The sequence below is a fragment of the Pelobates fuscus genome, chromosome 4 (assembly GCF_036172605.1).
Source record: "Pelobates fuscus isolate aPelFus1 chromosome 4, aPelFus1.pri, whole genome shotgun sequence".
In the NCBI taxonomy this organism is placed as follows: Eukaryota; Metazoa; Chordata; class Amphibia; order Anura; family Pelobatidae; genus Pelobates; species Pelobates fuscus.
The window spans coordinates 265,398,274-265,413,149 of NC_086320.1; the positions used below are offsets into that span (position 1 = coordinate 265,398,274).

At 39.1% G+C, this 14,876-nt stretch overlaps 1 protein-coding gene across 1 annotated transcript in view; it reads left to right on the forward strand.

The window, feature by feature from the left end:
• The window catches only part of MYRIP (myosin VIIA and Rab interacting protein), a 727,567-nt gene that overhangs the window by 661,056 nt on the left and 51,635 nt on the right, over positions 1–14,876 (forward strand). The gene's annotated exons all lie outside the window — the stretch shown is intronic.

Below are 14,876 nucleotides of genomic sequence, written 5' to 3' on the forward strand. Positions count from 1 at the left end.
CTACTACTAAAATGGTAGAACGGTGTTGAGAAGGGGGAAGTTCCACCAGGAAGTCCATGGAAATAGATTGCCAAGGTCTTTCTGGAACTGGTAGATTCAGCAACTGACCAAAGGGTTGATGATGGTCAGATTTGGATCTTTGGCAGGTTGAACAGGTTTTCACGTAGGATTCTATGGTGATGTCCTGGCGCAGCCACCAATAATATCTTTTGGATAATTCAAGGGTCTTTTTTATACCTGGATGACCTGCCAGAGGAGAGTCATGAATGAATTCAAGTATTTTATTTCTAAATGGGTCAGGAATGTAAATTCTATCATGAAAATAATAGAGACCGTCTTTCAGCGATAACTTAGTTGATTTAGGAAGTTCAAGAGCATCTGGATGAAGGCCTTTTATGTCATCTATAAGGGATGTGGCAATTCCGATGACTGCATGTGGGGGTTCTAATTCAGGTTCTTGGTGAATTCTGGAAAGGGCATCCGCCTTTTTGTTCCTTGCCACAGGTCTAAAAACTATTTGAAAATTAAACCGGGAGAAGAAGAGGTTCCATCTTACTTGCCTCGCAGAGAGAGTTTTGTTGGAGTGGAGATATTCAAGGTTTTTATGGTCAGTATAAACTATTATAGGAGTTGGTGTTCCTTCTAGAAGATGTCGCCAGGTTTCTAAAGCTGATTTTATGCTTAATAATTCTTTTTCTCCTATAGGGTAGTTCTTTTCAGCCGGAGACATGGAACGGGAAAAAAAAGCAACAGGATGAAGAGGATCTTGAGGAGTTTTGTGTTGGGAGAGGACAGCTCCGATGGCAGTTTCTGAAGCATCTGTTTCAAGGACATATAGACATGTGGGATCAGGGAGTTGAAGGATAGGAGCAGTTGTAATTCTTCTTTTTAATTCATCGAAAGCCGTTTGGGCCTTTTCATTCCAATTGAAAGCATGTTTTTTGCTGTTAAGTGAATTAAGGGAATGAGTTACATCAGAGTAATTTTTAATACATTTTCTGTAGAAGTTAGCAAACCCCAGGAACCGTTGTAATTCTTTTACGTTAGAAGGAATGGGCCAGTTGAGGATACAACTGATTTTCGAGCTATCCATTCCAATCGAATGAGGAGTGATAACGTAACCTAAGAAGGTTATTTCATTGACGTTAAAGAGACATTTTTCTGGTTTAGCGTATAATTTATGAGTTCTAAGTCGGGATAACACCCATCTCACGTGTTTTTTGTGTTCCTCAGGTGTATTAGAATATATAAGAATGTCATCTAAGTAGATGATAACACAGACGTCCAGAAGATCCCTGAATATGTCATTTATGAAATGTTGAAAAGTGGCAGGGGCGTTGCAGAGGCCAAAAGGCATCACAAGATACTCGTAGAGACCATATCTAGTTCTGAAGGCAGTTTTCCATTCATCGTTAGCTTTGATTCTAACGAGATTGTATGCCCCACGGAGGTCAAGCTTAGTATAGATAGTGGCTGTTTTTAACCTTTCAATCAGCTCGTTTATCAGGGGAAGAGGATAGCGATTTTTCACTGTTATTTTATTTAAAGCTCTGTAATCTATGATGGGACGGATGGTCTGGTCCTTATTCCTCACAAAAAACATACTGGAGGCAGCAGGTGAGCTGGAAGGTCTAATGAACCCCTTACGGAGGTTTTCCTCCAAGTATTCCTTGAGGATTTTTAATTCAGATTCAGAGAGAGGGTAGATGTGCCCAAAAGGTATGGGGGCACCAGGTATGAGGTCGATAGGGCAGTCGTAGGGACGATGAGGTGGGAGTGTTTCAGCTTCCTTTTTACTGAATACATCAGAGAACTCAGAATAGCAGGAAGGTATAGTTGGCTCTTCAATAGTTTGGAGGAGTGGAATATGTTGTAAGCATGTTTCCTTACAGTACTCAGAGTTAAAAGCGAGAGAAAAGGGAGACCAGGTAATTTGAGGGTTGTGGTCCCTTAGCCAATTGATTCCTAGGATGACCCGATACAGGGGAGAAGAGATAACATCGAATATAAGATATTTGATATGAGTGTTAAGGGTGGTTGTTCGTACAGGAATAGTTTCTTTTGTGATAGGACCCGAGGCTATGAGGGAGCCATCAATTACTCCGACAGAAACAGAAGTGCTTTTACGGACACAAGGAATTTTATTTTTGATTACAAAGGATGAATCGATGAACACCCCGTTAGCCCCAGAGTCAATGATGGCTTCAGTCGTTATTCTTTCTTTGTCCCACTGTAATATGAGAGAAATGGAGAAAAATTGAGTGGTTGATTTGGAAGGGAGTGCACTCAGTATAGAAGTGGTATGAGCATGCTTACCACTCCGTGGTCGTTTCAATAGAGGGCAGTCCGGGATTAAGTGATCTTGTGAGGCACAGTACATACAAAGGTTAAGTAGTCGTCTTCTAGTTTTTTCTTCTAGTGTGAGAGGACTTCTTATAGTGCCAATTTCCATAGGTTCGTTAGGTGATGAAGGTTTTTCAGCTGGTTTTGGAGGAGCAGCTGGTTTCCTAAATGATGAACCTGAGAGAGCTTTTTCGGCCTTTCTTTCCCTAAGCCGTCTGTCAATACTGATTGATAGTTGAATAAGAGCGTTTAATGTAGCAGGAAGTTCAGTTCTAGAAAGTTCATCCTTTACTCCTTCGGATAACCCAATTCGAAATTGGTTGCGCAGGGTTATATCGTTCCATTGAGTTTCTATGGCCCATCTCTTAAACTCAGCTATGTAATCTTCGACAGGTCTATGTTTTTGCTGGAGGGTTCGGATGGTTAGATCAGCTGTAGACTGTTTATTAGGATCTTCGTAAAGGAGAGACATAGCTTCAAAGAACTCGTCCAACGAGTCTAAGATGGGATCATCATTTTCCAAGAAGGAGTGGGCCCAGGCCATAGGTTCACCTCTTAGGAAGGAGATAACAGAACAAACCTTAGATCTTTCAGTGGGATAAGATCGAGGTTTTAGAGCAATCAATAATTTGCAGGAATTAAGGAACTCCCTGTATTTTGATCTATCTCCAGAAAACTTCTCGGGATTACAGACAGCAGGGTCACTGGCTGAGTGCATAACAGTATGAGGAGTGTGGGTTTGTAAGTCTCTGACATAAGTAAGAATCCGTTCATTTGTAGCCTGGAGATCTTGCATGCCTTGAGCAAGTGTATCAACTCTTTGATTCAGCATAGTAAGTTTTGAATCGAAATCTGCTGGATCCATTACAAGGCTGGATTAATCTGTTACGTTCACATAGAGTAAGATGGAGCTCAACTGCAGATTTCAGTTTAAATAGATGTGAATGTGATATATTGAGGAAAATAAAGAGATGACAGTTCACTTGAGAATTCACTGATACTGTGTCTTTAATATTTTGATTGAAGAAAACATAGGTACTGTATCTTTAAATACTTCAGTATTGGTAAGTGGATTCTTAGACTATCTTATACAATTGAATTGCAGCAATAATTCAATGAAGAGAAGGTAATGGAGATTAACTTGCAGAGATTTGTTTTAGCTTAATTGGTAGAAAACATATCAGCTGGAGACTGAAGGGTTAATGAATAGGAATTACTCCTATAACGATAGGAGAACGTGCGAGCAGGCTAAAGCTTGTGTGCTCAGCTGTCAGTGGGAAAAGTTTGTATAACACAAGTAAAGTAACTTAGCTTCCAGAGGCTTTAAGTTGGTCCCAGAGTCCCCTCTGGGAGGTTCCGTTGGAGAGAGGTCGAGAGGAGTCAAAGTACTAGCCGTGATCGAGGGAAGGAGAAGGAGGTCAGTCGAGTACAAGTCCGGTTCGGTACACAGGCAAATTGTAGAGAAGAGTGGCAGCCGGTTTAATTCCGCAGTACGCTGTTCATTAATCCAGCGTCTGTTGTCTGGCGTGGTCGCATTATGTAGCGTAATGAGACCGCGTCAGAGAGGGGGTGTGGCTACAGTCCGTCAACCCGGAAGAGACAGGAATTACTGGTAACGGCCATGACAGATATATTCCGTTACACTCTAGATGAAAACTGTGCCACATGCAAAAGGGAAACTAGAAGCAGCCCCCACCACTACACAAATAGAGTCTGGCCATGTTCAAAAACATGTCAGTCTACTTTCTACATTGAATAAAGTTCAAACATCCAAGTTTTTTGACCCTCACACCCTTGTTTTGGCAAGACTGGTAGACAACAGGGTCACGTAACCAGGCGACCTTGGCATACTAGCCCCAAATCTTGTCAGCCTCCCGGCTTCTACATAGACACCTCAACAAGGTCACAATACAAACCTCAATGAAGTATCCAGAAGTTACTCAAGGATGTGGATGGTATCTGTTCGACTACGTTGAGCCTTCATGCTTTAATCCTTTCTTCTATTCTATCATCTGCAGGGAGACTTTCATTTTTTTTCTACAGAGCTGGACAACCTTGTTGACCAATTCCAGGATACTCCAGAAAAGTAAAGAGATAGACCATCAACTTTCATACCACTCCATGGCAATCGACGCTCCTGCCTCCTCTTTGCACCAGCGATCAACAATATTGCCTCATTCACAAAGAACTTCAAAAAATCTTCTTATAGGCACCATTAGAAAAGCTCAGAATACAGGTGATTTCTTAAGCAATGTTTAATAGTGAAGAAGAAGACTGGAGAGTACAGGCCAGTAATCTACCTACGTGCACTAAACTCATTTGTCAAATACTGCCATTTCAAAATGGAGGGTATTCATCTTCTCAGGGACCTCCTTCAATTAAAGGATTGGTTCACACATCTAGATCTCAGGATACCTACCTCTTTGTACACCTGCCCAGTCAGCATTTTCTCAGGTTCCTTCGGAAGAGAGAACCTTCCTTTCCGTCTCAGCCGCAAAGCTTCTAAAACCTGTCAATGCTCATTTGCTCTCCTATGGAATATGAGGCATAATATACCTAGACTATACGATCTTCAGGAGCCAAGAGACTCTCCTCCTATAACAAACAAATTATGCTGGTCATTTCCTAAAGGATCTAGGCCTATAAGTAAAAAAAAAAAAAATCAGCTCTATTTCCATCACATTCCATTCAGTTCCTCAAATTTGAAGTAGACTCAGAGGCATGTGTACTACAACTTCTTCAATCCAAGATCATCAGCATCAGGATTGAACTCCGGTGAGTATTTAATCTTACCACTGTCCCATTATAGCTACCAGCTTGAATTGTGGGACAGAGCAGATCATGCCACAGGCGGGATCTTGTCACAGAATGAAGTCACTTCACATCTGTTGCTTAGAATATACTGCAGGATCTAGCCAGAAACCTCTCCAATTGCTGTGCATGGACAATGTGTAAGTACTTCAGTACATCAACAGGCTTGGTGGTGTTCACTCAAAACTCCTCATTGATGTCATTAAAGACATCAATTCTGCTTTCAGAATATTACACTTGATGCAGAATACCTATCTGGAGATGAACCTAGTGGCGAACTGATTCTTGATACACTGGAGAGATGTCAGCAGTTGCATTCTGTCTTCACCTGTCTTGCAGATCTCCTGGGCCCTTTAACACTGGACTTCCTTGCCTCATGGACAAATCACGAAGTTCAAGCCTTCTTCAGGTAACTTCTGGATCTGGATTGCAGGGTGCTAGATGCCTTCCTCCAGGAATGTCTGGGAAATGGTGTTTATGCCTTTCCTCCATTAGCAAAGAACTCCAGAATAATCCACCACCTCTGGATTTAACAGACAGGCCTCTACAATTGCTAAGCCAACCATGGTTTCTGGATTTGATGGATATGTCTTGCCAATACCCTCTCCTATTCCTATGTTCTCATACCCTTGTCATGGATCTGAAAGGGAATCCTCACCTCCTCATACTTCAAGATCACCTATGGCTAGTGGCCTGGACAATTTCAGGGGCTTCTGGTATGGTGTGGACTTTTCGCAAATGGTTAGATCATTCATTGGGACTCATCACATTTATCATATTTATTACATTTCTTTGTGGATGGCAAGTCCCATCACACTGTCAGTCTTGAGAAGTCTGTTATTTTTTCACGAGTCAAGGAATACCAGTCATTAAAGAACCATTATTATGCCACCATATGAGTGGTATTCAATAGGCTCATCCTCCAGGTCTTAAATACTCCACTCTCTGGGATGTTTCGATAGTTTTGAATTTTTTGCAGATCTCACCTGAGAATGAAAACCTCTCACTCCACCAGCTATCCCACATTGTTATTCTGCTTGATTTCTTTACGATGTGTGGGGAGGTCAAGGATTTTGATGTAAAGAGATTATTCTTTACCTTGACTGACGTGATTTTTTTTTATAGTTCACTTTGGAATAAAACCAATACTTCTATTTTTAAAATGTTTTTCACAAGCTCCAAAGCTTTGCGTTGTCAACGCCCTCCGTCGTTATGTAGATCTTACTACTCCAGTGCGTTCCTCCCAGATGGATCAACTCCTTATCTTCTATGTGCATCCCATAAACTCATCACTGTAGCCATGCTGGTACATTGAGTTAGGTGGCTTCTGTCCTCAACAGGGATAGACCCTACTTTCAGAGTACGTTCTGTCAGGGATTCAGCTGCCTCCTCATCCTTCTTCTCAGGAGTTATCCCTCTCGGATATCTTTCACTCTTCAGATTGATCTCAAAAGGACATCTTCCTACCCCTCATGCTGTCTTTTCTCTCCTCTCAGAGCACTAAGACTGCAAATATGTCATGTCGTAAAATTGTAGATTATTCTAGCTTTAAATGACAAAAAACACCTAATTTTAATAATGACAGGAGGTGAATATTACCCAACCTTTTTAGGATCCTTTTAATTTCTTATGAAGATTGTCTTTTCTACATGTCAGTTAAGTCTATGTTATCTTGTTCTTGATGGTATATGTTTTCATTCATGATTTACTTAAACTCCTGTATTAACCAATGTCAGAGTACCCTTGGCCCCCTCTTCACTAGAGAAGCAAAGAATATATATGTATACACACACATATATATATATTTATATATGTGTGTGTGTGTGTGTGTGTGTATATATATATATATATATATATATATATATATATTTATGTGTGTATATATATAGTCTTTGCTTGTCTAGTGCCCCGGCTGTCAGAATGATGCCACGGGTTGCCATGCTCACAAACAAGAGAAGGAGAGGACCTGCTGCATGCTTGAGGTGACTGCAATCAATTAGAAAAGGGAAATAATAATGTATATAAACATTGGAGGCATAGAACCCAGGCTTGCCGTGCAGCTGTATTGGCTGTACTCCCCTGATGGCGGCCATGACAACATCATAAAGCTAAAATACCAGCCTCAATGTACACTGAATGGGTTCTGAGTTATATAATAAAATAATATGGTGAATTTTAATGTTTTTTTTGGAAATAAAACTGTGATGAACACTTTTATTATTACATTAGGCCAGACTACCTGAACCTGTGGTTTTAACTCATGCAGGCTGATTGTAGCTTAAAGTATACAGTTGTGCTCAAAAGTTTGCATACCCTGGCAGAAATTGTAACATTTTGTCATTTACTCATTCCACTAGTCATGCAAAAAAAGTCTGTTATTGATGGATAGTGATCATATGAAGCCATTTAATATTACATCATTGTTTGGCTCTTTTTTTAATCATAATGATAATAGAAATCGCTAAATTGGCCCTGTTCAAAGCTTTACATACCCTTGAATGTTTGGCCTTGTTACAGAAAGTGACAAACACCGGTTAAATGGCAATTAAAGGTTAATTTCCCACACCTGTGGCTTTTCAAATTGCAATTAGGATCTGTGTATAAATAGTCAATGAGTTTGTTAGCTCTCAAATGGATGCACTGAGCAGGCTAGATACTGAGCCATGGGGAGCAGAAAAGAACTGTCAAAAGACCAGCTTAAGAATGTAATGGAACTTTATGAAGATGGAAAAGGATATAAAAATATATCCAAAGCCTTGAAAATGCCAATCAGTACTGTTCAATCACTTATTAAGAAGTGAAAAATTAAGGGATCTCTTGATACCAAGCCAAGGTCAGGTAGACCAAGAAAGATTTTAGCCACAACTGCCAGAAATATTGTTCAGGATACAAAGGAAAAACCCAAAGGGACCTGAGGAGAAATACAGGCTGCTCTGGAAAAAGACAATGTGGTTGTTTCAAGGAGGACAATATGACAATACTTGAACAAAAATTAGCTGCATGGTCAAGTTGCCAGAAAGAAGCCTTTACTGTGCCAATGCCACAAAACGCCTGGTTACAATATGTCCAACAGCTTGACATGCCTCACAGGTTCTGGCACACTGTAATTTGGAGTGGCGAGACCAGAATAGAGCTTTATGGTCACAACCATAAGAGCTATGTTTGGAGAGGGGTCAACAAGGCCTATAGTGAAAATAATACCACCCCCACTGTGAAGCATGGGGGTGGCTCGTTTTGGGAGGGTGTGAGCTCTAAAGGCACGGGGCATCTTGTGAAAATTGATGGCAAGATGAATGCAGCATGTTATCAGAAAATACTGGAAAACAATTACAATGCCCAGCATAACAATGACCCTAAGCACAAGGCCAAGTTGACCCTCAAGTGGTTACAACTGAAAAAGGTGAAGGTTCTGGAGTGGCCATCACAGTCTCCTGACCTTAATATAATCGAGCCACTCTGGGGAGATCTCAAATGTGCGGTTCATGCAAGACAAACAAAGACTTTGCATGACCTGGAGGCATTTTGCCAAGATGAATGGGCAGCTATACCACCAAGAATTAGGGGCCTCATAGACAACTATTACATATGCCTGCATGCTGCCATTGGTGCTAAAGGGGGCAATACACAGTATTAAGAACTAAAGGTATGCATACTTTTGAACAGTGTTCATTTCATTATTTTCTTTGTGGCCATGTTTTGCTTTATGATTGTGCCATTCTGTAACAAACTACAGTTGAATATGAATCCCATAAGAAATAAAAGAAATGTGTTTGCCTGCTCACTCATATATTACCAATTCCCCAAGGGTTTGCAAACTTTTGAGGACAACTGTATATTGCCCAGAAACTTCTGTTTCCCAAACAAATGTTTAGTATTCTCTACAAATGTATTATTACCCTTTGGGACTCATTCCACCTGTATACTTGATCCGAGTCATGGCTACCAATATTTGACAGCTAGCTTTTAGAGTGGTAACATTTATGATCACCAGGCATAACATTTTTATATATTTATTTTATCTTTAAGAACATTTTATAAGAGAGCAGAAATGGCACAAACTGAAATCAACAGTAGTCTGTCTTTTCTAAGCTCATGTGATTTATGGTTTATATTTAGATTTCTACAGACGTTCTTATTTCTATTTTGCTGACATCAATGCAGTTTAAAATTACTATTCTGCATTATATTTTCCTTTTTCTATTGATTGCAGACCCAATTTGTTTCCTCTTTAAAAATAAATAATAGCTGTAAAGGAGAACAGTAATTTTCCAGGATTTTTAATATGATTATTTATCCATATATTTAACAAATATAGGTTTGAGAGATGTGAAAAATAAATCTTTATCCTGCTGCAGTATACTGCATCTTGGCTATGTGTCCATTATTGTTATAAGATTTGGAGCTGGCAGTCAGCATAGAGAAACATACAGAGAAAGGGAATTTGTATTTCTCATCTTCATTTGCATTGCTTGCCCTGGTTTTGATTATAATGTAATTTATATATAATGTAAGTTTCTAAGTGATTTTCAATGTTATATGCAATGATGGGGAAGTGCCAGTTCCCATGTAAGTTGCTATTTTGCAAGGGATCTCACAATATAATACAATATAATATAATATAATATAGTAAAATATAAGGTCAATGACTATTGGTGCCATTTTCAAAATGTCCCTTGCTATTGATTGCTTTACTACTGTGTCCAGAGTAGGGTACTAAACAGCTGAAGACATATCTATATTATATATGTTATGTATATTTTCTAATTTCTCATTTTAATTTATCATGTGTTACATTGTAAGTTTTTTTTATTTGTAATTTTTATACCTGCAAACCCTAAAAAATACCTGCAAACCCTAAAAAATGTTTTTCAATATCTTCTCTGCTCTAGAGTATACTGTATTTCACTGCATAATAGTTGCAGATTTTATGCCAAATTTATTTGGGAGAAAGTGGGTTGCGCCCATTATGCAAAGCTTTGTTTTCATTGCATAACATTAAATGAAGCTTTTTTTCTACAGCTTTTTAACAGTTGCTGATAACATTATAGTTGCTAATAACCTAGTTGCTGAGAATATGCATATTTCCTAATGCATTACATAACCTCTGATCCTTGTCCCCCAATTGTGACTGATGATGCACGTGTGTAGAGAATTCTAAGCTTGCAGCTCGCAAAGCGTGAGAGATACGGTAGTAAATGCATATCCATATGCTGCTAGTGAAAAAATACAATGTTGCACTGCATGTTTTAAGCAGCGTGACGCACAGAATTATACCATGCGACCGTTACGCAATGAATTGGACTTGAACCAATTTTTGAACTGAGAAATCAGGGTGCGACGATTATGCAGTGACGACTATTATGCAGTGAAATACGGTACTTTGTTAAAATATTCAAGTAGTAATTCCCTTATACGTTGAATATTTAGGCTGTCAAAATATATCTAATTATTGGAAGGGTATTACAGAGGAAAAATATATATTTTACTTTACTATAGTTTAGTATGTAATTATAATTTAAAAAAATTCAGACGCTAAACTGATTTTTAAAGCAACTTAAAGCAACATCCCATTAAAAGGTTTTGTTATCATACTTACAGTGGCTCTATGTACACCACATTTTAATCATTATACTCATATAGCAAAAGTACATTTCTGCATTTCCACTTCAACATTTATTGATACAGGAAATGAGGTGTTCCCTCAATAATATTTTCATGATAATATTCAGTTCTAGGACTAGAACAGATCGCTAAATGCTAAATAGCTACATATTAATATACTAACATGTCTAGCAGCAGCACTGGCTGTTTCAATTCCAGTCTACCATCTGTCTTATCAAACAATGCAGTGTGTTGATTCAGAAATCTCTTGACCAAGCATTCTGCCTAAATCTGTGATTGGTTCCCAGTAGTTTGTGTGAAAGGCTCAAGCTTTTCACTATTGCTCCTTAGCATTACTGCAAAGGTGATGGCACAAAGAGGACTCTAAGGCAACTCACAGCTCTGCCCCTCGTAACTGTCTGCCTCCGTAAACATACCCCTGAGAGCTCTTAATCAGACATACAGAGTTCCTTTTTCACTTGTATCATCATCTTTTCCAACCTATCTATTCCTTTTTCTTTAATCACTCCTTCCCTCTATTCCCACATTCTCTCATCATGCCATCTTCTCTCCCTCCCGACTATTCCTAATCCTTCCTTATCTTACATTCATTATGTAACTGTCCCATATCACCTTGTCATCAACTAGAATACCCTTGCAGGCCCATGTCTTGACCCTGTTTTCCCTAGCAGCCGGCTAGTCGAATTCCAGGCAGCAGGACTGAAACTATGCATTGTGGAGATGGTTATCAGTTGCGACGACTTGGTCAGTTGCTCAGTTATGCATACTGAACTGTACAAGAGCTCAATAATACACTGACATACCTACATCAAAAAGTATCCTCATTACCTTACAATCATTTTCACAACCAATGCCAACAGCCTAGAGATAAGGCAGAAACATGTGGAGAACCAGGAATATATCGCTTTGTAGCTCTTCTGATTACTCTTTTTTATCACTCTGGGGGAAATTGTCTCACTAGCCCCAGGACCAACTCCAAATAATCACCACAAGTGTTTGTTTATTCTGCAATGGCAGAAAAATGTTGAAGAGCTGTATTACATAAACACTTGCATTGTATCTATATATCTATATATATCTTATATATTCATTTATATATAGAAATATATATATTACCAGTTTTATATAATAATTAAAAAATATGTTTTGAAAAGGGTGGGAAAAAAAATTCCATGTGCATAGTAGAATAATTAATGTTATTGTCATTATAAAGCTCTTAAATGCAACAAATGAAGATTCAACACGACAAGACAAAAATGAATTGAGCTGACTTAAGAATAGGGAACGCTAAAACATGTCAGTTGTTATTCATTAGTGGCACAAAGGAGTTTGAACTCATAAAGCCTTATTTTAAATCCTAAGTAACATTGATTTCCCACACTTTTCCATAATGTTCTCCATAGATGTTTTTCAATCTAATTGGCACTTATGAGTGTAAAAAGCACTACATAGCTCAAGGGGCTACAAGTAACTCTGTCTGTGTTTCAGTAGCTTCTGATGTAAAGTGAACAGCTCTTGTCTATTTCCTAATGACTCTTTTCTATACTAAAATGGTCAAAGAGCAAAGTTTATGTTGTTTGCTGATTTGCTCTTTGGTTGTTTTTGTTCTTTCTTTGAAACATGGGTTTTTGTTCGCAAGTATCCCACCTCACAGGATGTATAATTTCCTTCAATAATTATTTCGTAGTCTAACTTCTTATCTTACCCCAGTTACAGAAATATTCAGGAAAACTAAATATATTAAAATTAATATTATTGTTCATATGACATTCACAAAACAAAATTACCAGCAAATGTATAGCTTAAAGAGGAACAGTAATTTGTCTGAAATTTACACCATTGAATAATTACACCATTGAATTGATTGATTAAAACATCATTTGCAATAATTGGAAAAACTACGATTCCTTTTCTCGGCAAGAGGGGGAAATGAAAAAATAATGGGAAAAAAGCAGATTAACATACTCCTGCGATTGTTATAGGTTTCAGTTGTGTACGGACCCTCCACCCTTGTTGGTGACTATCTAGAGAACATTTCTTGAGAGCAACTAAGCATGTACAAGTAATGGGACAGATATTTCATTTGTCCAGTTTCAGTGGGTTATGCAAATGCCATGTCTCCTTTACGAGGGAATTTCGAGGCTCCCATTAAGTTTCCATAAGAAGAGCAAAGCCAGCTTCCCATGAATGAAGGCATGCTATTGGCCTGTCTATTCAGAGGTCACGATTGGCTCATATCCCCAGGGTGTGGGTTACCGTGCACACAGGATAGAGCAAGTTATCTCAGAAGTAGCACAGACAGAGAGTACAGCATCAGCAACTTCTGGTCCCTGCCAAATGTAAGTGTAAAGTAGTATTTTTCTCTGGCCCCAATAACCTCAGTGTCTGATTAAGGAGAGTGAGAGTGGACAAGGGAAGGGAGATAAAAGGGCAGCACTATGCTGCTTGTCACAAATTATTTTATTCAGTCTTAGTGCACATTGAATAGCAAAGGCTCCACTGCCCAATGCCCACCATCTTCTTTAAAGTGCTCAGTCCTTCTGTAACTGCAACCTGAGGCTGTAACTGCAAGCTATGGCTAGTTGAAAAGTTATGAAACTCCACACTTCAGCACCTGGGCTGTGATTCTGAAGGCTGATTCTGATTTTAATCTGTTTCAGTCTTAAGTGATTGTTTCTTCAGTTAACCATGTCATCTACTTCTTGGCTCCATATTACTACTCCTGATACTCATATAGCCAGCTGCAAAGATAATATTTATTACTACTATAGTATAAGATAAGTTGTCAGAGTTAAGAGACACTACAGCACTTACAGTGTATATTGTGAGTTCAATAAAAGAGCTTTCCCTTAACATTTTAGTAGGATTTTAGATGTTACTTTGGATTGGGGCATTATGTATGAAATATGTCATACTTGCTCTCAAACTTATTGTCTGGATTAAAAGGAATGGAAAGACATAAACAGCAATGTTTTGACCTCCATTGAGATCTTCAGATTTCAAGATTGATGAAGACCTCATTGGAGGTGGAAATGTTGCTGTTTATCTTTGGATTCTACAATAAACCTGTGACCTTTTGTACCTTGAATGCCTGAAATACATTGTTCTTTCCACGTATTTATGAGGTTTTTCAGTCTCAGATCTGGTTCTGAACCTGGTGTTACTCAATGGGAACAACGGGAATAAAACTTTAAGAAAAAAAAACTAGAATAGCAACCTATTGAAGATCAAGAGGCTTATAGAAGCATAATTCCGGATCTCCAGTCATGTCAGGAGCTTAGCCGATGCCAACCAAACTGTGATTTATTCTGTGATAAGGTATGAGTCCAGCAGTCCCCAAAAGGATACCCAGCATTCCCCGACTCTATTACAATCCAGCGCATTATTATCAAAGTTCCAGTCACCTCTGATGACTAGTGCTGAATTTTGAGATCTTCCCACAGCGTGCTTCCACTGGTACATGTTGAGGGCTTCTAGAGGATGTGACCTGTCTAGAGGGATTCACCCCTGTTTTGATTGTGTCCTAGGGAAGTGGTGGTGAAGCTGAGAACTGGAACTCCGGTTTCCAGGTGCCCTCCGTGGTCTCTTCTTCTGCACCTTCCTTAGAGTTGTCTTATTAGGGTCATGCACGGTAAGTTGCACTCTACAGTGTCATCAGGGAGGTAAAGTGTAGCCTTTTGAACTTGTTGGTTTATCTAGGCCCAAAATTGCAATTACAGTCACAAGCCAGTATCAGTCGTTCCTCATGTGAGGTCAGTGTAGCAAGGGTGTGTAGAGATGTAGACCTTTGACCGACAGCCATCTTAAGGAGAAGGCTTCAAACGTTTTATCTTGCAGGGTCTGCAATGTCTTTTAGCAAACATCAGGTCAGCACACCAGTGGGGACCAGAATATCCCCCACTGGTACAAAGGGGGCTGGGGACAGGCCCCAAATACAAGCCAGAACAACTATATGCAAAGTTTCAGATGATTTACCCACCTAGAGTTCATCCACAGGCAATCAACCCTAAAAACGCTCAATGTGGTGAACCAGAGGTTATCAAACTGCAGGCTTATTCTTCTCCGATATATATATATATATATCAGGGTTTCCACTGAAA